At 36.3% G+C, this 25,145-nt stretch overlaps 2 pseudogenes; both read right to left on the bottom strand.

The window, feature by feature from the left end:
- Positions 1–3,584: 3,584 nt before the first annotated feature.
- Positions 3,585–7,498, bottom strand: LOC101955297 (sphingolipid delta(4)-desaturase DES1-like; annotated as a pseudogene).
- A 7,797-nt stretch (positions 7,499–15,295) lies between these two features.
- Positions 15,296–16,593, bottom strand: LOC144367027 (zinc finger protein 639 pseudogene; annotated as a pseudogene).
- Positions 16,594–25,145: the final 8,552 nt, after the last annotated feature.

The following is a 25,145-nucleotide window of genomic DNA, read 5'->3' as shown; positions in this document are numbered from 1 at the left end:
TTTGGAGTGAAAATTTTTTTTATTAGCTACACATGACATTACAATGATCTTGGCAATTCATACATTTGAATCAATTGGGGTATAATATCTCTGGAGTGAAATTTTAAAGAAAGTTTCCCCTAATACCCAGGTAACCATATTATAAAGACACTTAAATACAAAAATGCAACAAATACGAATATATTGTGATTAATAGCTCAGTTCATTAGATGTTTTAATAAAGTAAAACTTTATAGTGAAAATAACATACTAGAAATACTCTTTATGATATGTTTACAAATGACAGAAGTGGGTGAAGACCCTCCAGGTATGACAATACAGTGAGTGAGTAAAGCTAAGCGTGAAGGGGTAAGGCTGCCTGTTGAAGCCTGAGTAGCTGCTGCTGCTGCTGCTGCTTTTGTCTCTTTTTGGCAGGGACTGAACCCAGGGCCTCAGGCATGCTGCAGGAAAGTGCTCCATCACTGAGATACATCCCTAGCCCCAGTTTCGTTTCTTAACAATAGAAGATCCTAGTTTGAAATTGTGTCATGATAGCTTCTCAGCATCACTGATCTTCAGTTTAATAACGCAAAAATTCCACTTTGTCAGCTATTTTAAAGCTTCAGAGAGGAATTCCTTTGGCTGTGGGGATATTTACTCCAGTACCTCCTTCCCTTTTGTACAGTACTCTCACCAAGGAATTGTACTGGGGGAGGTTGTCATAGTATTCAGCTGCTATTTTCCTCACCTGGAAGGGACAAAATACAGCAAGATGATAGCAAGTGTTTCACTAGGGCTTATCAAGGATGATTGGTGAATGTCTGACACAAACAGAAAAGGATGAAATATCAAATCCCCCTCCAAGGGGAGGTAACTTTGATCCTATTCTTTCCAAACTTCCTAAAATTCTTTTATAAATAAGGATGATCTACAGTCCATACACATATAAGATCACTTTGATCATAATCCATAGTGAACTTATGTCAAAGCCATAAGTGATCAGTTTAACTGCTAGAACAGAAAGATACCATTTTTCCAAAAATGTAAAATGACAGTGACAGTTTAGACCCTGAATAAACAGTAGTCGAGATACCCCTTTACACTAAAATCATACTGTGGTTCTATGATCATAATAAAATTAAAATTTGATAGTCTGTAAGTATTTCAAAGACATGAAGTGAAAAATCAATAAATACTAAGAGTTAGAAACCCTAAGGAATTTATCTGCCATGTATAGAATTTAAACATTGATAATAAATTCCTGATATTTCTATATGTCACAAAATTGTGAGAAAATGGGAAGATAAACACTTAGAATGTTTTGTGAATAGCAATGCTCAGTAAAAATAAGCAAAAAATTAACTTTAAAAAATGAGTATATTAAATGAAAGACAGTGATAAAAATGTTCCACAATTGATAAGTAATATTTGTGTAACTCTGCATATGCTAAAACCCACTGAATTATATACTATTAATGGGTAGATTGTATATGAGCTATAATTCAGTATACCTGTTAAGAAACCACTTTATTATGTGTATCTATTAATGATGTAATAGCTATATACAAGGTGACTACTATAATTTAACTATGCAATAAACATAGGGTAGTAACTGAGGAAACAAAACAAGATGTTCCTTGAAACATTGCACAGAACGATCTGGAAAGGCAGAACTAGCAACTTTACCACTGTTTGTTATAAACTAACAAAGGAATAAGAGACCATGGAAGAGCGGGAGAAGTCTTCATTGATGTACCATGGAACTTAAGCCAAGTGATGTGGATGGAACTAAGTTTTCGCTATTGGGAATGTTCCAGAAAATTACGAGTAAGAGTATGTGGTTTATAATGGAAAAGTTTTGTTTTGTTTTAAGGGTTACTGGTCTTCTCTTTAACCCATATCCCCCGAAACAATGATAAAAAATTCACTTCTCCAGTCACAGAGGTGGCAAACAAAGGCTACATTTTCACTTCAGGGCAATATGATAACCAGTAGCTGGGAGCTAGCATCATCATTTCAGACAGTAGTGTGCTGTTTTTTCCCATTTTTATTCTGAAAATATAAAACCTACTGAAAAGTTTAAAGAATAGTATAATGAACTCATATGCCCTAACCCATTTTACTAATGATTAACCCGGTGACATGCTTTCTCTCTATGTATACTATATCATTTATAATAAACACACACACTTTTTCTCCTTTCTAAATCTTTTGAAGATAAATTGCAGACATTATGTGACAACTTACCTCTAATATTTCACCCCTAAATATTTCAACATGTATTCCTAACAGCATTCTCCAAAAAAAGCACAACAAACACCATTACAGTAAAAGTACAATATACTAAGTATGTTGTCAAGGTAAAGAGATAGTCCCTGCCTAGGGAAATTTATGGTATTGGAAACTGCTGTCGATTAATTTTGTAGATCAATTATGCAGAATAGCTGTACTTTTGTTTTTCCTTTGGTACTGGGGTTTTAATCCAGGGGCTCTCAACCACTGAGCCACATCCCCAACCCTTTTTATTAGAGTCTCCCTGAGTTGCTTAGGACCTCGCTAAGTTGTTGAGGCTGGCTTTAAACTCACGATTCTCCTGCCTCAGCCTCCTGAGCTGCTGGGATTATAGGCATGTGCAACCATGCCGGACAGGTTTCTGTACTTTATCATAAACCAATATATAACTCTTAGCAAAGCATATAGGATTAATAGCAATGAAGGTTCCATGAACTGTGCCTACTTTGCAGAGTTTTTCTGAATCATTTTACCAGACAACAGATTTAAATATATCCTTCAACACTTTTGTACCATGAATTTTAAGGATCCATGAGAGTGAAGCCTTTGCAAAATTAGGCTGGCAGGACTGGGGTTGTAGCTCAGTGGTTGGCGCTTGCCTTGCATGCATGGGGCACTGGGTTCTATCCTTAGCACCATATAAAAAAAGATAAATAAAACAAAGATATTGTGACCAACTAACAAATGTTAAAAAAAAAAATTAGGCTGGCAGACCCAGGATTTTTTTGGGGGGTTGTGTACCAGGGATTGAACTCAGGGACACGCAACCACTGAGCCACATCTCCAGCCTTTTTTGTATTTCATTTAGAGACAGGGTCTCACTGAGTTACTTAGTGCCTCACCATTGCTGAGGCTGGCTTTGAACTTGTAATCCTCCTGCCTCAGCCTCCCAAGCCTCTGGGATTGCAGGTGTGTGCCACTATGCCCAGCTCAAACACAGGATTTTTAAAAATATTTTTTCTTTTTAGTTATCAATGGATATTTATTTTATTTATTTATATGTGGTGCTGAGGATCGAATCCAGTGCCTCACACATTCTAGGCAAGCTCTCTGCCAGTGAGCCACAACCCCAGCCCCAGACACAGGATTTATGTTTTTACTTTTTATTTGTTTATCTTTGCAGTAGTGTGGATTGAACCTAGGCTCTCACACATGCTAGGGAAGTAATCTGCCACTGAGCTACATACCAGCCCAACTCCCCTTTTTTCTTTTTTGTAGACCAGTAGTTTAAACTGACAAAATATACTAGATTCTTTAAAATGAGTCAGTCAAAACTAATTTTCTTATATACCCATCAGAAATCAAAATATGCATCAAATCCCTTTTGGATTTGATGGTGGGAGGATTTTTCCAGGAACATTGGGGAAGTCATGGTGTTCATTGTGGTAACCCACATTGAAGGTGAGTGAATTCAGAGGCCCATAATATGAGTAAGTTTCATGCCCCTTTAAGAACATGTAATGTTCAGCTATGAAATGTCCAGAAATTGGGTGCAAACCCAGACCAAGCAGGGATGCTGCCAACATGTAGACTAAAGATTTAATTTCCAAAACATAGTAAACTATAATGTCAAAAATGATCTGGGCCACAGTATTGATAATTTTCAGATGAGAAATTGGTTTGGGGTTGATGAGCAGAGGTCGAAAGCATAAAAGAGAGGCTGAAGAATAACCCATAGAAACTTTCTGAAAGTGGTACAGAAGAACCAGCTCTCAAAATCAGTAGGAATATCCACATCGATGCCGTCAGCTCCAAGATATCGATGATGATCCATGTGATACCTCTTAAAGGAAATCAAATATGGAACCCCAATAGGAAGATTGGCAAACATTCCAAACCAGCGATTCCACAGTGCCTTATGTGGCCAAAGGCAAAATTGTGGGAAATCTCATGAATAGCCAGAGTCATTGAATGGTTAATGCAGCTGCCAAAGATGTAGGCCCAAAATATGACCCATTTCCAATCCAAGTCTTTTACTAAGTAAAATGCAACCAGCTGGGTGAGAACCATTATAATTATAATCCATATCAAGTTGGAATCAGGTTTCATCAAAGATTTTATCTCTGGATACTTTGCTATAAAAAAAAATCAGGAATGTAGAAAAGTACCTAGTTACTAATGAATTATAATTAACACATTAACTAGGCTTTTTCATCTCCAAATGATAATATTCCCTCTATTCAAGACTTTACCAAATGTTTACCTACTACAGGGAAGGATTGTATTCTGATAGTAAAGTGTGTAAAATACTATGTCATCACAACTTGATATTCATGCAAGAAAAATTAGCCCCCAAATATAGAAGTGCTACATTCTCATGTATTAAAACATGTCTTACCTTTGGTTATATCTCCAGCATATTTATCTTATGTAAAACATGATTAAATCAACACATGTGACAAAGGATAGAACACAATATATATTCTACAGGTATTTTTAAGACTATGAAACTTATATTTTTATATTCTCTCAGACAAATCACCCCAAGCAATTCTTTTTTTTTTTTAAAGGAGGAAAAGTTTATTTGAGGGCTCATGGTTTCAGAGGTCTCAATCCATAAACAGCAGGCTCCATTCCTCCCAGCTCAAGGTGAGGCAGAACATCATGGTGAAGAGAAGAGATTTTCATCATGATCAGAAAGCTGAGACAGAGACTTCACTGGGCAGAATATATATTCAAATCTATTCATCAAAGCCATGCTTCAATTCCTGTCTCCTCCAGCCACACCCTATCACTTCAGTTACCACTCACTTAATTCCTAGCAGGATTAATTCACTGATTAGATTAAGGCTATAACCCCATCATTTCTTTTTTTTTTAATTTTTTATTTTTTTATTGGTTGTTCACAACATTACAAAGCTCTTGACATATCATATTTCATACATTAGTTGAAGTGGGTTATGAACTCCCAATTTTACCCCAAATGCAGATTGCAGAATCACGTCTCACCCCAAGCAATTCTGTGGTGAAATTTCACAAGCAATAACAGTATATAAAAGTCAGTAGTACAAGGAAGCCATTATAATGAAATGGAGAAAGAACAATCTTTTCAGCAAATGATGCTGGAATAACTGGTTATGAACATTGCAAGAGAATGAAGTTGGATGTCTTCCTTAGATCATATGAAACAATTACTCAAAATGAATCATAGACCTAAACTGAAGAAAGCTATAAATCTCTAAAGAAAACATTGAAGTACATCTTCATTGCTTTCATGGTTTCTTATATATTATATCAAAAACACAAGTGATGAAATAGAAAAGTAGATAAAGTGTATCAAAATCTCTTCTGTTGTAAATGATACCATCAAAAAAGTGAAGAGAGTCAGGTATCAGGTAATATAATGTCTCCAAAATAATGCAGTTTTCTAGCAACAGATTCCAAAGAAATCAATAAGGATGAAATGCCCGGTAAAGAATTTTAAAGAATGGGGCCAGCTGGGTGTGGTGGGTGGCACACACTTGTAATCCCAGCTACTCAGGAGGCTGAGGCAGGGGGATTCCAAGTTTGAGTCCAGCCAGGGCAACTTAGAGAGGGCCTATCTCAAAATTTAAAATAAGGCCGGGCATGGTGGTGCATGCTTGTAATCCCAGCAGCTCTGGAGGCTGAGGCAGGAGGATTGAAAGTTCAAAGCCAGCCTCAGCAAAAAAGAGGCACTAAGCAACTCAGTGAGACCTTGTCTCTAAATAAAGTACAAAGTAGGGCTGAAGTGTTAGACCAGGATGCAAGAAAAGACCACTGACTCCAATTAAAATCAAATTAAAGCAAGCTTATTATTTCGACTGGCCGGGCTGCCTCTCCCACCCCAAACCACAGGAACAAGACAGCAGCTGCAGCTTTCCTGCAGCCCAGCTTTATAGCCCAGAAAGTTACACAAAGAGGGGTTACAGATAACAGAACTCTGAGGAGCACAACACTAATGGTAGTTTACATTTTTGCTGGCCCCAACATCAGAATTTATGAAGGTCATTAGAGCCTCAGAGAGGGTCGTTATCTGGCCAGGAAAGGCCAAGATTTGTGAGGCGTCACTAAAGTTTCAGAGAGGGCTGCTGTCTGATCAGAGAGCCTGGCATGGGTGAGTTCAAGGCACGGGCAGTCATTCCAAGCAGGTTCAGAATTTGCAGTAATTTATAGTAAAGCCGAAATTATCTTTTCATGGCTTTGTGGCGAGATGGCTCCCAATTTTAAGAAAAGATCAGGTTGGGTCTATCAGAAGATGTGGCTCAGTGGTTGAGTGCCCCTGAGTTCAATCCCTGGTATACACTACACACACACACACACACACACACACACACACACACACACACACACAAAATTGAAATAAAAATGGGCTGGAGATATAACCAAATGGTAGAGCATCCTTGTTTTTGTTTTGTTTTGTTTTGTTTTTTGAGAGAGGAGAGAGAGAGAGAGAGAGAGAGAGAGAGAGAGAGAGAGAGAGAGAATTTTTAATATTTATTTTTTAGTTCTTGGTGGACACAACATCTTTGTTGGTATGTAGTGCTGAGGATCGAACCCAGGCTGCACGCATGCCAGGCGAGCGCACTACTGCTTGAGCCACATCCCCAGCCCAGTAGAGTATCCTTGGATTCAATCCCCAGTACCCACCCCCACCACACAAACATAAACACATACATCCTAAAACTAAAAATACAATCCACAGAATAAGAGATTGTGTTTGAATGATCATTTATCTCACAAGGGAATTGTGTCCAGAATATACAAAGTAGTCTTAAAATTTTACAATTAATAAACCAGTTTAAAAACATGCAAAGTATCCAAATGACATATCTCCATAAAAGCCATATATATGGTCCATAGTCACATGAAAGACATTTGACATCATTAGTCATTAGGAAAACAGAAATTGAAACCACAGATTCAATTTCACACCCATTAGAATGGCTATAATAAAAAGAAGACAAGCAATAACAAGGATGGGGAGAAACTGGAACCTTTGTAATTGCCGGTAAGAATGTAAAATGGTGCAGCTGGATTGGGGTTAAATGTCGTAGTAGAGCACTTCTCTAGCACAAGGCCTTGGCTTTGATCCAGCACTACAACAAAAATTAAAAATTGGAAATATAGCTGCTTTGGAACATAATTTGGCAGTTCTTTAAAATTCTAAGCATAGAATTACCAATTGCTCAGTAATTCCACTCCTAGATACCTACCCAAGAAAAATGAGAACATACATCCATTCAATACCTTCCACATGTATGTTCATAGTAGCCCCAGAGAGCAAACAACCCAAATGTCTGTAGAATAAGAGAAATGTGTCCAGCCATACAAAAGAATTAATATTTAACCACAAAATGGATGACATCCTGACACATACTAGAACACGAATGAAACTTAGACTACATATTGTATGATTTTGTTTATATGTCCCCAATAGGCAAATCCATAGAGAGAAAGTAGGTTTGTTGTTGCCTAAGACTGGCAAGTGGTAGTAGAGGGATATGAGAACTGCTAACGGGTTCAGAAATTTTTTTTTAAGATAACAAATGTTCTAAAATTTAATGGAAGAGAATTAAAATGCAAATCAATTGTTTAGAACACATTTTGGCCAGGTGCTGTGGTGCATGCCATAATTCCCACCTGCTTTGAAGACTGAAGCAGGAGGATCACTTCAGCCAGGAGTTCAGGGACAACCTGTGCAAAATAGAGAAAACCTACTTCCTAGAAGAGAATAAAGGGAGGGGAAAAGGACATACTGGGGACTGAAATTAGAGCAAATTATATTCGATGCTTTTATAATTATATCACAATAAAGCCTAATGTTATGTTTAACTAAAAAGAATCAACAAAAATGTGGAAAAAGTATAAATAAAATTAGATGATGGTGATACTCTAAAAATTCTGTGACTATACTAAAACCCAGCAAATTGTAAACTTTAAGTAGGTGAATTTTATATGTGACTTATATTTCAATAAGGCTGTTAAAAACATACTATTTTTCTGTGAAAGTATAGCAGTAAGGGAAGTATTGTGATTCATTTTTTTTGGGGGGGGTTACTGGGGAATTGAACTCAGGGCCTCACATCTACATGCCAGGCAAGCACTCTACCACTGAGTCACATCCCCATCCCTCTTATGATTTATTCTTCTTTTACCCACTAATAATTGTCTAGTCCCTAGCCCTTACTATTATCAAACAAATGCCCTTTGAGTTGTTTTTCCCCTCCCATCCTAGTTTACTGCTGACATATATAGCCATTGCAAAACAAAATGAACTTTCGGTCTTTCTTCAGAAAGCACAGTAGCTCAGTATTTTCAAATGATACAAGGATGTAATAATACCAATTTATCAGTCAGTAAGTATTTATTGAGTCCTACAATATGTGAGGCACTGGTGGTATAATGAAGGCATATAATTAGTTTATTCATTTACAAAATGTTCTTGAGTGTCTTTTAAGTGACACCTCTATCCTTGAGCAAAAAGAGACAATGTACATGAGATATCAATGTATGAAACTACTACAAACAATAAAAAGAAGTGCTTAACCATATTCTACATAGTGTCGTGTAGATTATTTTTAAAAAACTCGTAATTACCTATGCATGGACTAAGACATGTAATGAGGGGAAAAAAACATGAAAGGTATAACTAAACATTCTCACAACCTAAGAATTAATTAAGCGTAGACAAATTAAAAGTATAAATCTGATGGTTCTGAGTGGTAGTTTTGATATTTCATTGAAAAAAATAAGTAAACTAAAATATATACACATACACACACGTGTATACTTACACATACCCCCACACTTCTCTTTCTACAGCTACCTATTTCACTTAACCTAATTCTCCAATTCCATCCATTTTATACAAATGGCACAGATTCTTTCTTAAATGTGGCTGAAGAATATTCTATTGTGCATACATTCCACATTTTCTTTATTCATTCATCTGTTGATGGGAACTTAAATTAATTCCATATCTTAGCTATTGTGAATAATGTCATAATAATCATGTTGTACAGGTAACTCTTTGGTATGCTGATTTCATTTCCTTTGGATATATACTCAGTGAGATAGTTGGATCCTACGCTAGATCTAGTTTTAGTTCTTTAAGGCATCTCCATACTATCCTCAATAATACCTGTACTAATTTACAATCTCGACAGCAGTGTATAAGATTTTCTTTTTTTCCACATCCTTGCCAGCATTTTTTTTAAAAGAATAGCATATATATATATATATATATATATATATATATTTTATAATAGCAAGTCTAACAGGTAAGATGGTGTCTCATTTTAGGTTTTTTTCCTTTTTTTTTTTGGTATCTTCTTCAATTTCTTACATCAGTGTTTTGTAATTTTCACTTTTGAGGTCTTTTATTTCCCTGGTTAAGTTTATTACTAAGTATTTAACTTTTTATAGCAAGGTGAATAGAATTGCTTTCATATTTTCTTATCAAATTCATTGTTGGTATATAAAAAAGCTCTTGATTTTTGTTTTTGTTATGTTGCCCAAGCTGTTCTTGATCCTCCTGTCTCAGACTTTATAGCCTCCAGCCACTATACTCATGAGCCATCACACCCAGCTAAAAAGCTCCTGATTTTAAAAAGAATTTTTAGTTGTAGATGGACACAATACTTTTATTTTTATTTAATATTTTTAAAAATTTGTTTGTTTAATTAGTTATTCATGACAGCAGAATGCATTTGTTTCATTGTACACAAATGAAACACAACTTTTCATTTCTCTGGTTATACACAATGTAGAGTCGCACCATTTGTGCAATTGTACATGTACCTAGAGTAATAATGTCCTTCTCATTCCATTATCTTTCCTACCCACATGCTCCCTCCTCTTCCTCCCCTTTATCCAATCCAAAGTTCCTCCATTCTTCCCTTGCCCCCATCCTCCATTATGGATCAGTATTTACTTATCAGAAAGAACATTCGGCCTTTAGTTTTGGGGAATTGGCTTACTTTGCTTAAGCATGATATTCTCCATTTACCTGCTAATGCCATAATTTTATTCTGTTTTAATGCTGAGTAATATTCCATTGTGTATATATACAACAGTTTCTTTATCCATTCATCTATTGAAGGACATCTAGGTTGATTCCACAGTTAAGATATTGTGAATTGAGCTGCTATAAATATTGATGTGGCTGTGTCACATACTATGTGTCACTATAGTATGCTGATTTTAAGTTCTGTGGGTATAGACTGAGGAGCAATTATACATGAGGAGCAGGATAGCTGGGGCAAACCGTGGTTCCATTCTAAGTATTCTAAGGAATCTCCATACTGCTTTCCAGAGTACCAATTTGTAGTGCCACCAACCATGTATGAGAGTCCCTTTTTCCCCGCATCCTCACCGACACTTATTGTTGCTTGTATTCTTGATAATTGTCATTCAGACTAGAGTGAGATAAAAAAAAAAGAATCAATAAATGGGATGGATTCAAACTAAAAACTTCTTCTCAGCAAAAGAAATGATCAGTAATGTGGAGAGAGTGCCCACGTAGTGGGAGAACATCTTTACTACACACAAATCAGATAGAGCACTAATTTCCAGAATATACAAAGAACCCAAAAAACTTAACAACAAAAAATAATAATAATAACCCAATCAATAAATAGGCTAGGGAACTGAACAGACACTTCTCAGAAGAAAATATAAAATCAATCAACAAATATAAATGTTGAACATCTCTAGAAATTACAGAAATGCAAATCAAAACTACTTTAAGATTTCATCTCACTCCAATCTGAATACCTTTATTTTATTTATTTATTTTATATGGTGCTGAGGATTGAACTCAGTGCCTCACACGTGGTAGGCAAGTGCTCTACCACTAAGCCACAACCCCAGCTCCCAACTCCTGATTTTTTAAAATATGATTTTGTATCCTGCTACTTTACTGCATTTGTTGATGGGTTCTAACAGTCTTTGGAGTCTTTAGGCTGTTCTATGTATAGAATCCTACCATTGGCAAACAGGGATAATTTGACTTCTACCCTTCTTATTTGTTTATATTGTATTTCTTTTTCTTGCTTGTTTTTGACCAATTTTTTAGTACTTTATTGAACAAGAGCAGTGACAGTAACACTCTTATCTTGTTTCTGATCTTAAAGGAAATTTTTTTAGCTTTTCCCCATTCAATACAACAAAGGCTATGTGTTTGTCACATATTCCCTTATTATGTTAAGGTCTGACTCTTCTACACCTCATTTCTTTAGGCCTTTTATCATGAAGGGATGCTGAATTTTATCAAATGCTTTCTCTGCCTCTGTTGGGATACTCTTGTTTTTTTTTTTTCCTTCATTCTGTTGATGTGATACATTGTGTTTACTGATTTGCATATGTCAAACCACCTTTTCATTACTAGGATGAAATTATCTCAATCATGGTGATCTTCTTTTTTGTGTGTGTGTATGTGTGTGTGTGTGGTGCTGGGGATTGTACCCAGAGCCTTATGCATGCCAGGCAAGCACTCTACCAACTGAGCTATATCCCCAGCCTGTGATTGATCTTTTTGATGCATGTTGAATTAGACTCCCTAGGATTTAGTTTTGTTGAGAGTTTTATATCTATGTTCATTAGGGATATTGGTCTCCAGTTTTATTTTGTTGTTGTTGTATCCTTTTCTTGTTTTCGTAATAGGGTAATGCTGGCCTTACAGAATGAGTTTGGAAGGGTTCCTTCCTTTTCAATTCTTTGAAATAGTTTTTAAAAATTGGCATTAGTTCTTTTTTAGAAGTTTAGTAAAATTCAGCAATGATGTCATCTGATACTGAGGTTTTTCTCTGTGGGAGACTTTATGTTACTGATTAAATCTCATTACTTGTAATTGGTCTATCCAGGTCTTTTATATCCTTATTCAATTTGCTAGATCACATGTGTCCAGAAATTTATCAATTTCTTCTAGGTTTCCAGTTTGTTAGTATATAGTTTTTCATAGTAATCCTTAATGATCCTGTGCATTTCTGTGGTATCAGCTGGGATGTGTTGAGCACCACAGCCAAAGCGGCCCCAGCAAACTTCCAGCTGCCAGCAAACTTCCAGCTGCCAGCTGATGATTGGCTAACAGCTGCCCAAGCAAACTACTAGCTGCCAACTGATTGGCTCCTCTGTGGTGATGCTCATTGAATTGTTTCCCCGGCCCTTTCAGATTATGGAGCTGCTCATTGGGGGACTTTTTTTGGCTCCACCCACACGACCCAGCCAATGGGCCTCAAGAGAAGGAGGAGTGGGGGAGGTTGAGAGGCTGTGGGAAGCCAGTGGTGGCAGTTGGGCTCTGAAGGTTTTCCTGAAGAGCTGTGTGGTTTGGAGTGTGTTCTAAAAATAAATTTAGTTTCTTTTGACAAGTGGCTCCTGAATTGTGCCCAGCCAGACTGCGGCAGTGATGTCTCCTGTTTCATTTCTGATTTTATTTATTTGGGTCTTGTCTGTTTTGTGGTTAGTTTAGCTAACGTTTTGTCACCTTTCAATATATAAACTTTTTGTTCCAGTAATTTTTTTTTTTTAGAGTACAAAGATTCTAACCTGAGGCTTGCATAGCCATCTTACTACTGAATTATATCCCTCAACCTTCCATTGATCTTTAGTATTCTATTCTGTTAGGCTCTATTTTGTTTATTTTTGCTCTCATTTTTGTTATTTCTTTCCTTCTACTAGTTTTGGATTTGATTTGTTCTTGCTTTTCTAAAGTTCTTAAGGTGCATCATTAGGTTATTTGAAATCAATTTTTTTTAAAATGTAGGCTCTTATTGCTATCCGATTCCTTCTTGGTATTGCTTTTGCTGTATCACAAGTTTGGCATATTGTGTTTTCATTTTATTCAAGAAATTCTTAAATTTCCCTTCTGACTTTTTTGATAACATATACTTTGTTTAAAATTGTTTTGTTCAGTCTCTGGTATTTGTAAAGTTTCCAAAATTTCTTTTGTCGCTGACTTCTAGTTTTATTCCATTGTGACCAGAAAAGATATAAGATATGATATCAAAATTTTTTGAATTTTTTAAAGATTTGTTTTGTGACCTAATATATGGTCTATTCTAAAGAAAGTTCCATGTGTTAAGAAGAGAATGTATAATCTGCAACTGTTGGAATGTTCTGTAAGTGTAAAGTCCATTCAATCTATAATATAGTTTAACTCTGGTGTTTCTTTCTTTAATTTTTTTTTTGTATATTGGGATTTGAACCCAGGGGCATGCTTAACCAATGAGCTACATCCTTACCCCTTTTTATTTTATATTTTGAGACAGGGTCTTGCTAAATTGCTGAAGCTGGTCTCGAACTTGCAATCCTCCTGCCTCAGCCTCCTGAGCAGCTGGGATTACATGCATGTGCCACCATATATGGTTAACACTGATGTTTCTTTGTTGAATTTTTGTCTGGATAATCTGTCCATTGATGAAAGTGGGGTTTTGAAGCCCATCACTTTTATTGTATCCTGGAGCCTTTCTCTCCCTTTGAAGCTAATAGTGTTTGTTTTATAAAATTGGGTGCTCTGACATTAGGTACATATAAATTATAATCATTGTATCTTCTTGTTGAATTGATCCCTGTATCATTACATGGCACCCTTCTTTGTATCTTAGTTTTTATCTTAAAAGTCTCTTTTGCAGCCAGGTGCAGTAGTGTACATCTATAATCCCAGCAGCTGGGGAGGCCAAGGCAGGAGGATTGTGAGTTCAAAGCTAGCTTTAGCAAATTAGCAAGGCCTTGAGCAAAGTAGTGAGACCCTGTCTCAAAATAAAATATAAAAAGGGTTGTGGATATGGCTCAGTGGTTAAATGCCCCTGGATTTAATCTCCAGTAACTGTTCCCCTGCCACCTCCCAAGTCTCTTTTGTCAGATATAACTACAGCTTTCTGTTTTAGGTTTTTATTTGCTTAGATATTATTTTCCATCCACTCACTTTCAGTTTGAATATTTATTGGTAATATGAGTTTGTTATAGGTGGAATGTTTTGTTTTGTTTGTTTGTAATCCTTTCAACCAATCTACATCTTTTTTAAAAAAATTTTTTAGTTTTTGATGGACCTTTATTTTATTTCCTTATTTATATGTGATGCTGGGAATTGAACCCAGTGCCTCACGCATACGAGGCAAGCGCTCTCCAACTGAACCACAACTCCAGCCCCTAATCTACATCTTTTAACTGGATAATTTAGTCTATTTACATTTAATGTTATTCAATAATAAGGACTTAATCCTGTCATTTTCTTCTGATTGTTTTGAACATTTTTTTGTTCTTTTACTCTTTTGTTCATCTTTGTGATTTAATGGTTTACTATTGTGATGTTTGATTTTTTTCTAGTTTTTTTCAGTATCTACTATTCTAGAGGGATTTATGATTTTTATATGCTTTCATGATGATAGTTATCTTTCACTTCTGGATGTAGGACTCCCTTAAACATCTTTTGTAAAGTTGATCTGGCAGCCATGAATTCCCTTGGATTTTGCTTGTCTTGGGAAGTCCTTATTTCTTCCTCATATCTGAAAGCCTTGCTAGGTATAGTAATCTTGGTTGTGAGTTATTTTCTTTCAGGACTTGGAATATATCATTCTACTTCCTCCTGACCTTCAAGGTTTTCTGCAGAGAAATCTTCTTTTGGTCTAATGGGGATCCCCTTAAATGTAACTGGGTACATTCTCTTACAGATTTGAAAATGCTTTCTTTCTCTTGTACTTTTGACAATTGTTTTTTGATGATAGTACACCATGATGGAGATCTTTTCTGGTCATGTCTACTTGGAGTTCTATAAGCTTCCTGAATTTGGATATCCATATCTTTCCCAAGGTTGGGACAGTTTTCATTGACTAGGTAATTCATTCTTTTATTTCATTGAATAGATTTTTCTATGCTCTTAACTTTTTCTCCTCACCTCTTGGTATTCTGAAATGTTTGTTCATTTAATGGTGTCTCGGAGGTCTTGAATGTTCTCTTCATCCTTTCTTTCTTTTTTTTTAACATCTAAAAAAAGTTGAATTTATTATTTTACAAAAACATTACAAAAGTAAAAATTAAGCTGTTACATGGACTGGAAAGTGACATATTAATTCTTTTCATTTCCAAACTTCATCAAGCAGTCACTACGTGTATGAGGTAAGTCAGCCAAATGCTTGAAATTTAGATGAATTTTAAGATTTTTTGATCTATTCTGTTAAATATTTGCAATATTGACAAAATAAATCCCTTTGGATAGATGTGAATTTAAATGCTTGCAATATTCAAGCATACTTGAAAAGCCCTTTCCATAGTCATCACAAACATGAGGAAATGTTTTAGTATGTTCAATAGCAACATGCCTGTTAACATTTGTATTAAGACTACTCGGAAAACCACATACTTGACATGCAAAGAAGTTTTTACATTTGTCAAAGGTAATTTTGCTTAAGAGGCAATATTGTCCATGTTCTCCATTGTTCTGGAGAATTTATTGCTTCGTTCTATTAATTTACATGCATGCTCATTTACCACATGGCTATGTAAGTCTTCTGGATCATTTGTTTCATGTTCACGGAAAAAGTACACAAGTACTGTTCATCACAGCTATATTCCTGGAAATTCAGGTAGAGTTCACTGTTTGAGGAGAACTGTATGTCACACTGCTCACACCAATACAGGTGATCACTAAAGTGAGTGTCTGCAATGTGTTGGCAGAGGTTCTCAAAAATTACTGTCCTATAATTATAGCATTTACAAATGTAGGGATCCTCTTGTAGTTTGGCACGTTTGATCAGAAGCATGTTGGTAGAGAAAGCTTTCCTTGCATATTTGACACACATTTGAATCAGTACATTTATGTTTCAGTATCAAATGCTGCTTTAAATCAGAAAAATATTTACTATTGAATTCACAAAGTTCACATTTATAGAGACCACAACTATTAGCTCTCAGTAAAGGCCATTTCTGCTGGGCAGTCACATTCAGAGCTTGGCTCTTGTCAAGAATTTTACAAAGTTTAGCTGGTGGTTCTTCATCCGTTTAGTCTTGGAAGCTCTCTAAGGAATTGTTTTCTGTCTCTATGTCATAATCCTCAAAAATTGCATGTACTTCTACAGGAATGGGGACATCTTCAGTGTTGTGAACTTGTATAGAACTCTCCTCTTGAGTTTGCTGGTTAATTGATTTGGGTGAGTCACACTCTTTGTCACAAATTTCTATATCAGCAGATTTTTCTGTAGAAAAGGTAGTGTGGTCTATCATTCTAAGTATAGGACTGGGAACAGGATAGCTCTGATTTCTGTTTCTGGCCTTGATTCCATCTGCAAATTTTGGCAAGTCATTGGATGTCTCAGTATCAGAATTATCATCTTTATTGTCAAAATACTTTAAGTCTGGCTGTCTCATACATAGAGCAGACACTGTAACAATGATCAGATAAAATCCATTGAACGCATCTGCAATTCTGCTTATTCCAGAGGAATCTGAAGAATGAGAAGGGTGTAAAGTCTTCCTTTTCCTTTTTTAGTATACTCATAACTTTTCAATTTGGTATAATTCTTAATATTGCAGTGAGGAAAAATGAATTATAAAGTTTCCACAGATAGCAAAAAACAAAACAAAACAAAACCACACCTCAATTTTACTGATGAAGAAACATTCAGTGAAAGTCAAGTCAACTAAGAAATGGCAAAACCAGAGATGCAAATATATGTCGTCTGATTCCTGGGCATTGAATTGTATGTAGGAATGTCCTCATGGCACTGCCACCAGCAAGTTACATCTTGTTTCCAGTTCTTACTCAACCAGCAATTAGAAGGAAGGGAAGACAGTCACTGCCTGCCTGCTCACCTCAGGGGCCCCTCTTCTTTTCTTTTCCTTTTCTTTTGTCTATCTGACTGGGACATTTCAAAAGACCTGCCTTCAAGTTCAGATATTCTTTCATTTGATCTCATCTGTTGTTGAGGCTTTCAGCTGTATTTTAAAATTTGACCTTACTGAGCTTTTCATTTCCAAGATTTGTGTTTGATTTTTTTTTAAGAATCTCTCTTTGTTGAGAGACTCATATCCTGAATTTTCTTCCCAATTTCTTTTAATTGCTTATCTGTATTCTCTTGACTCTCATTGAGCTTTTTCATATCCTTTTTTTTTTTCTTTTTGTGGGAACCCAGTGGTGGTCTACCACTGAGCTATACCCCCAGCTCTTTCTATTTTGAGACAAGGTCTCACTAAATTGCATAATCTGGCCTTGAACTTGCAATCCTCTTGCCTCTGCCTCCTAAGTAGCTACAATTACAGGTATGTGCCACCATGTGTGCCAGCTCCATTCTTTTAAATTCTTTTTTAAAAAATATATTTTAGTTGTAAATGTACCTTCATTATTTATTACTTATTTATTTATATATGGTACTGAGGATCGAACCCAGTGCTTCACACATGCTAGGCAAACACTCTACCACTGCGCTATAACCCCAGCACCAATTTTTTTTTAAGATTTATTTTTTAGTTGCAGACGGACACAATATCTTCACTTTGTTTATTTATTTTTAATGTGGTGCTGAGGATTGAACCCAGTGCCTCACACATGCTAGGCGAGCCCTCTACCACTGAGCCACACCCCCAGCCCTCCATTCTTTTAAATTCTTTACCAGGCATTTCATTCTTATTGATCTCCTTAAAATCTGTTGCTAGAATACTATGTTATTTTGAATGCATCACATTACCTTATTTTTTTTCATATTTTTTATGTTCCTATGTCAAGATTTTTGCGTCTGGTGTTTCAGGTATCCCCAATTTGGTAGGGTGATCTTCTTGGGCTTTCTCCTGAAGACATGCATTGAGCTGTCATTTCTTATTATGCAATATTGGCTTTATTTCCAGCTGGGCACCCTAGTGGAGTCAATCTATGATTTCTTTTCTTGTGATTAATGACTTTGGGTACAATATATACGGTGACAGCATCAAAAAAACCCACTGTCTCTGGTGGCCACATAACAGTGGGATACTCTGCAAATTCAGATAAGTGTGGTGTAACAGCATGGGTGTGGGCTGCTCACTCTGTGGTTATTCCTGCATAGGAGTCATGGCTCCTATCAGGCAACAGGGGCTTCCTCCTGCACTGTTGATGTTAGCCTACCAGGAGCAAGGGACTGTGGCACTGACAGCACTAGCAGTAATAAGGGGCCTGAAATACTTTTCCTTCAACCATTTTGAAGTTTGAGCCCAAATGCGCATAAAGAGGCAGTGGTAGGAACCAGAGCACCCCCTCTTTGGCACTCACAACCAGCCCTGAGAGCAATGCAGGGCTGGATGAGATGCAGGTATGGAATGGCAGTGGGAAATAAGTTGGAGGGGCAGCAGCAGGAACTGTGTTGTTCCTCTCTACCACTTCCATGCCAGTGGGTGCCCAAGGGCAGGGCAGCTGCTGGAGCCATGAGTTTTACCCCCAGCTCCTTCACTTGTAATGTATAACCAGGAGGGAAACTTGACTGAGCCTGTTGAAGTTCCTCTCTATCTGCTTTGTTCATGAACAACTGGGAGCCAGACTGCAGGTGGGGCCTTAAATGACTTATAACATGAACTCTAAATGTAAAGTTAAAGTACACAGATGTTGATTGCTAAACAGCGCTTCTATGTTCTATCAAGCTTCTCTATCCATGCCCCTAAAAAAACAGGACAGAAATTTCAAAAATGTCTCATCATTTAAACATAACATAAACAAATCTTTAGATTCTTATCTTACACCCCTGAAATGAAATGCTGAGCATTACTTACACCTACTTGGAAAATGTTATATCTTCATTGAGAAATAGTATTCCTTTTAACTTTCTAACTGAAACTGTTCAATGAAAATAAGCTTGTGGGGAATAAAAAGGTTCAATGTTGAGATAAGCAAAAATTAGCACCCTCTTGCTTCTTTATTTCCTGACTATTTGAATAGATGGCTAAATTTCTATATGAGAGTCAACTTTTACAAGGATGGACTTCAGATAGTTCCTATACAACATGTACATAACATATAGATAAAATTTAATATATGCATTTTCAAATTAAGTATGTGTGATTTGCAAAAATATATGATTTAACTAAGAAAGAGAAGAATTTAAGAACCCAATACTGATTAACCGCTGCCTTTAAAAAGCAACTGTAAAGGTTAACCTACCCAATTTAGTGATCCAATTGTTAAAATCTATTTCGATGGGATCTACTAACGCTTATTTGTGGAAACACAAATTTTCTAACTTTACTCCTGCAAAATGTAGAGATTGTTTTTTCTTCTTACCCAGCAAAGGGATGTTGAAAAGAAAAAACTATGGAAATAGGGTTTATGAGAGAGAATTCCTCATACCCAGTGTTCCATTCAATAGTTTCTTCAATTGTTAAAGAAATAACAAAATTAAAAACATATTATTTGGAGGAGATCTACACCAGATTAGAATCCTTCTTTTAGCATTAATTTGTTTGTTCTTATCTCATCTTTTAAAATGCTGACCTATTCAAATTACTAGGAGGGAAGATTTAATTGGGTAATGTTTGCAAAGTACTCAACCCAGTGCTTCGCATATCATCAAAAGCAGGCTGCCTGTGATGAAAGAAATCTCTGTAACCTAGAACCCCCAAATAATCTAGAAAGTCTGATCTAAAAGGCCTAAATTAGTAGTTAGGAGATCAGCTAAATTGCATCTCTTGCCTATTTGGCAAGTCTTCCACAGTTCAGTTTTTTCATCCACAAAATAGGGATAGATGAAAAGTGTGAATAAATTTATCCCTTTTGTCTAGGACCCTTCCTGTCCTTCAAACGCCTAGTCACACTGTCGGGTTTCGGTTCCTCAGCAGGAATGCCTGCTGCATTGGACCATATAAGCGGGGTTCTAGGGGATCCCGGGATCCCCCATCCTCACCCCAGGATCAGGTCCTGAGCCCCACACGCTGACAGCTAGGTTTCGCCTTTCGGGAGGGGGCAGTAGCTACTGCTCCCGCCGGAGGGCACAGGATCTTCCAGCTGGAGGCAGGGGACCCGCGTGAAACCAGTCTCAGCTGGGTCCCTCCGCACGCTTCTAAGAGCGGGAAACCGAGCAGCGGAGGGACATACCGGGAACCCGCAGGTAATGGGCTCCAAAAATCCCTGGCGATCTTGCCTAAAAAGGGGAGCCAGTTGGTCATCACCCAGGATCTGCTGGCGCCAGTCAACGTGGGGCTCATGGATGTAGACCCACTCAAAATCATCTCGTGACACGTGGCCCCCTGGGCATATGCCACTCTGTCCGGCCAAGTTTTATTTTATTTTTATTTTTTTGTACCAGGGATTGAACTCAGGGGCACTCAACCACTGAGCCACATCCCCAGTCCTATTTTGTGTTTTATTCAGAGACAGGGTCTCACTGAGTTGCTTAGTGCCTCGCTTTTGCTGAGGCTGGCTTTGAACTGAGATCCTCTTGCCTGAGCCTCAGGCAAGAGGCTGGGATTACAGGTGTCCACCGCTGGGCCCATCAAAGTTTTATTATTTTTATGTTTTGTGGTGCTGGGGATTGAACCCAGGGCCTTGTACATGCTATATCCCCAGCCCAAGTTTTAATTTTTAATAGTGCATTTTCTATTATACCATTTAAGCTGCCTTTTGAAACTGACACATCCATGGATTAAACACCAATTAAAAAAAAATCTTGTGGGAGGGGAAAATAATGTGGAATTTGTGACTGTAATGTAACCATTTCATTTACAATATGATTGTTCAGCCTTGCATGTACGTGTAACAAGTTATATAATAACCCCAACCTCTTATTGAAAGAGGGAATATTTCCTTTCAAAATCAATTACCATTTCTGTTCAAAAAAGAGTGCAAATAGAAATATAACCAGACATGATTGCCTCCTAATGAAAACACACACACACACACACACACAAACACACACACACACACACACACACACACACCATATCACAACATAAATTGGTCAAATCCCTGGATCAAACTGCTAACCTACAGAAAATAAGGGACATATGAAAGTACACCACCCGGATGCATTCAGCAAAACATATCTTATGAGAAACTATACGACCTAGGTTTTGGTTTTGCAGCACTGGGGATGGAGTCCAGGGCCTCACACATGCTAGGAAAGTACTAAAGTGCTCTACCATTGAGCTACATCCCAGACATTATTATTATTATTATTATTATTATTATTATTATTAATTTATTTGTTTATTTTAGAAAGGGTCTTGCTACATTACCAGGCTGGCCTCCAACTTGTGATCCTCTTGCCTCAGCCTGTGGAGTATCTGGGATTACAGGCATGTACCACCATACCAGGTGTAGGTTCCTTAATAAATAAAATGCAAGGAGGAAAAAAAAATCTGAAAGGAAATCTGTAAGACTTCCCTTAAAAAAATCAGACAAATGCAATGTGTTGACCTCATTAATATTCTGATTCAAATTTTTTTTTAAAAAATTGAAATGAGGGGACTGGGGATGTGGCTCAAGTGGTAGTGCGTTTGCCTAGCATGCGTGAGGCACTGGGTTTGATTCTCAGCGCCACATAAAAATAAAATAAAGATATTGTGTCCACCTAAAACTAAAAAATAAATATTAAAAAAATTGAAATGAGATCATTTAATTAATCATATTAATTATATTATAAATTTCTTAAGTGTGATAATAGCACTGTGACTATAGTTTCTTTAAAGATTTTCTTGGAGATAAATACCAGGGAGTATATCTAAACTAAAACAACTAAATTATAGTACGTGCAATTAACCATGCAAAGTGATGCTAAGCCACCACTATAAATGCAGAAGTTATATATATTAATACGAATTGATTTTCAAAATTTACTCTTAAATGCAAAACAGCAGGATCTGTATGAAGGGATATATAATATAGTATATATACATAATATAATACATGCAGACTTTGAAAAATGTAGATTTTTTAAAAATGTGAATTTTGGCATTCTGACAAAAGGCAAAGATCTTGAGCTACAAAATTGTTATGTGGATTGATGCCTATTTAAATTACATTTAAGCATGTTTTTCAAATTTTTCTCAAAATTTTTTTATTAAAGGTGTACACCTATAATCCTGGTGTCTTGGGTGGCTGAGGCAGGAGGATCCCAAGATTGAAGCCAGCCTCACCAATTTAGAGATACCCTAAGCGATTTAGTGAGACCCTTTCTCAAAATAAAATATAAAAATTGCTGAGCATGTGGCTCAGTTGTTAAGTGCCCCTGAATTCAATCCCCAGTACCAAAATAAATATGTAAATGCTCATTTTTTCTTCTTGTTTCTGGAGTCAAGTCTAATCTCTCTGCACTATTTTTTTTCTTTAGCTGTAGATTAAAGATAATACCTTTATCTTTTATTTATTTTTATTTTTTTATGTAGTGCTGGGGATCCAACCCAGTGCCTCACACGTGCCAGGCAAGCATTCCACCACTGAGCCACATCCTCAGCTCCTCTAAATAAAGTCTTCCTTGCCAATTTAACAAGAATCAGAAAAAAATTTTAAAAAAACTTTTGAAGCTTTATAATTATATATAGTGATTGGGTTTATTTTGATAAATCATACAAGCAAGGAATTTGATTTTAAGCCCTAATCCCCCACCTTTCCTCCCCTTCTCCCTCCCCCTATTGTCCCTCCTCTTCTTTCTTAAATTTTCCTTTTTCTACATATAAAAATGAAATTCCCTTTGGTACCTTTATATATGAATATAACATGATTTTGTTAAATGTATTCCATATTTCTTCCCCTTTCCCTCACTATCATTCGCTTTCTTCTACTCCACTGATATTTCTTGTATCTATGATATCTGGTTCCCCCTCCCCACCTTCTTTCCTTTATTTTGCTCTAGCTTCCATTTATGAGAGAAAACATTCGACCCTTGATTTTTATGAGCCTGGCTTATTTTACTTACCATGATTTTCTCCTTTTCCATTCATTTACTGACAAAGGCAATTATTTCATTCTTCTTTATGATTGAGTAAAACTCCATTATATGTGAATAGACACATAGATACTACATTTTCTTAATCCATTTATCCATCCATGAGCATCTGGATTGATTCCATAATTTGGCTATTGTGAATTGTGCTGCTATAAACATTGAGATGGCTGTGTTGCTATAGTATGCTGATTCTATATCTTTTAGATAAATACTGAGGAGTGCGATAGCTGGGTCATATGGTGATTCCATTCCTAGTGTTTTGAGGAATCTCTACACTGCTTTCCAGAGTGATTGTACTAATTTGCAGACCCTCCAACAGTGTATTAGTGTACCTCCACCCAACATCCTCACCATCATTTATTATTATTTATGTTATTGATAATTACTTCCCTGACAGAAGTGAGATGAAATCTTAGTGTAGCTTTAATTTTCATTTCCCTAATTGCTACAGATGCTGAACATTTTTCACTTATTTCTTGGCAATTTGTGTTTCTTCTTTTGATAAGTTTATGTTTAGTACTTTTGCCCATTTATTGAGTGGACTATTTGTTTTTTTGGCATTGAAGTTTTTTGTTTTTTGTGTGCTGGGGATTGAACCCAGGGCCTAGCGCATGCAAGGCAAATACTCTACTAACTGAGCTATATCCCCAGTCCTCGAGTTCTTTATATAATCTAGATATTAATCTCCTGTTACAGTAGCTGTCAAAGATTTTCTCATTCTGTAGGTTCTTTATTCATGATCTTAATAATTTCCTTTATTGTGCAGAAGAAGCTTTTTAATTGATGGCATCCCACTTATTGATTCTTGGTTTATTTCTTGAGCTTTCTGGGTCTTGTTGAGGAAGTGTGTACTTGAACCAATATGATGGAGTGTTGACCCTAAGTTTTCTTCTAGCAGTTGCAAGGTTTCTGATCTAATTTCTAAGTCTTTGATAAATTTTAATTTGACTTTTGTGCAGGGTGTTCATTCCCTTTCCATTTCATGGAATAATTTGAGAAAGATTGGGGTTAGTTCGTATTTAAAGATCTGGTAGAACTCTGCTACAATCAATCTGATCCTGGGCTTTTCTTTGTTGGTAGGCTTTTAATTGCTGTTTCAATTTCATTACTTGATATTGGTCTGTTTAAGTCCTCTATATCTTCCTGGTTCAGTTTGAGCAAGTTATACATATCTATAAATTTATCAGTGTCTTCTAGATTTTTTTTCAAGTTTTTTTTTGTGTGTTTGTGTGTATGTGTGTGTGTGTGTGTGTATGGTAGTGGGGATGGAACACAGGGCCTTGTGTATGCAAAGCAAGCACTTTACCAACTGAACTATATTGTCTTCTAGAATTTGCAGTTTATTGGAGTATAAGATTTCAAAATAGTTTCTAATGATCTTCTGAATTCTAGAAGTGTCTGTGATAATATCTCCTTTTTCATTTCTAATCTTGTTGACTTGGGTCTTCTCTTTCTTTTGATTAATTTGGCTAAGGGTTTTTCAATCTTATTTATTGTTCCAAAGAACCAACTCTTTGTGGTGTTGATCTTATTTTTTTAAGTTCTCAATTTCATTAATTTCAGCACTGATTCTTATTCTTTTTTGTCTTCTGTTGACTTTGGTGTTATCTTGTTCTTTTTCTAAGGCTTTGAGGTGAAGTATTATTTATTTGGGATCTCTCTCTCTCTCTCTCTCTCTCTCTCTCTCTCTCTCTCTCTCTCTCTTTTTGATGTAAGCACTCAATGCAATGAATTTTCCTCTTAGTACTGGTTTCATACTGTCCCAGAGATTTTGTTATTTTGTATCATTTGTTTCTAAAAATTTCTTGTCTCATTTCTTCTTTGATCCATTCTTCATTTAAAAATATTGTTGAATCTCCATATATTTATGTGGTTTCTATTATTTTCTTACTGTTAATTTCAGTTTTATTCCATTATGGTCTGATAGAATGGATGGGATTATATCAATTCTTTTATATTTCCTAGGATTTATATTGTACATAGAATATGGTTTTGAAAAAGGTTCCTTGAGCTGCTGAG

Source organism: Ictidomys tridecemlineatus, chromosome 10, assembly GCF_052094955.1.
Source record: "Ictidomys tridecemlineatus isolate mIctTri1 chromosome 10, mIctTri1.hap1, whole genome shotgun sequence".
Classification (NCBI taxonomy): Eukaryota; Metazoa; Chordata; class Mammalia; order Rodentia; family Sciuridae; genus Ictidomys; species Ictidomys tridecemlineatus.
Note: the sequence above shows the minus strand (reverse complement) of the source record. Positions and strands in the feature narration are given on the sequence as shown.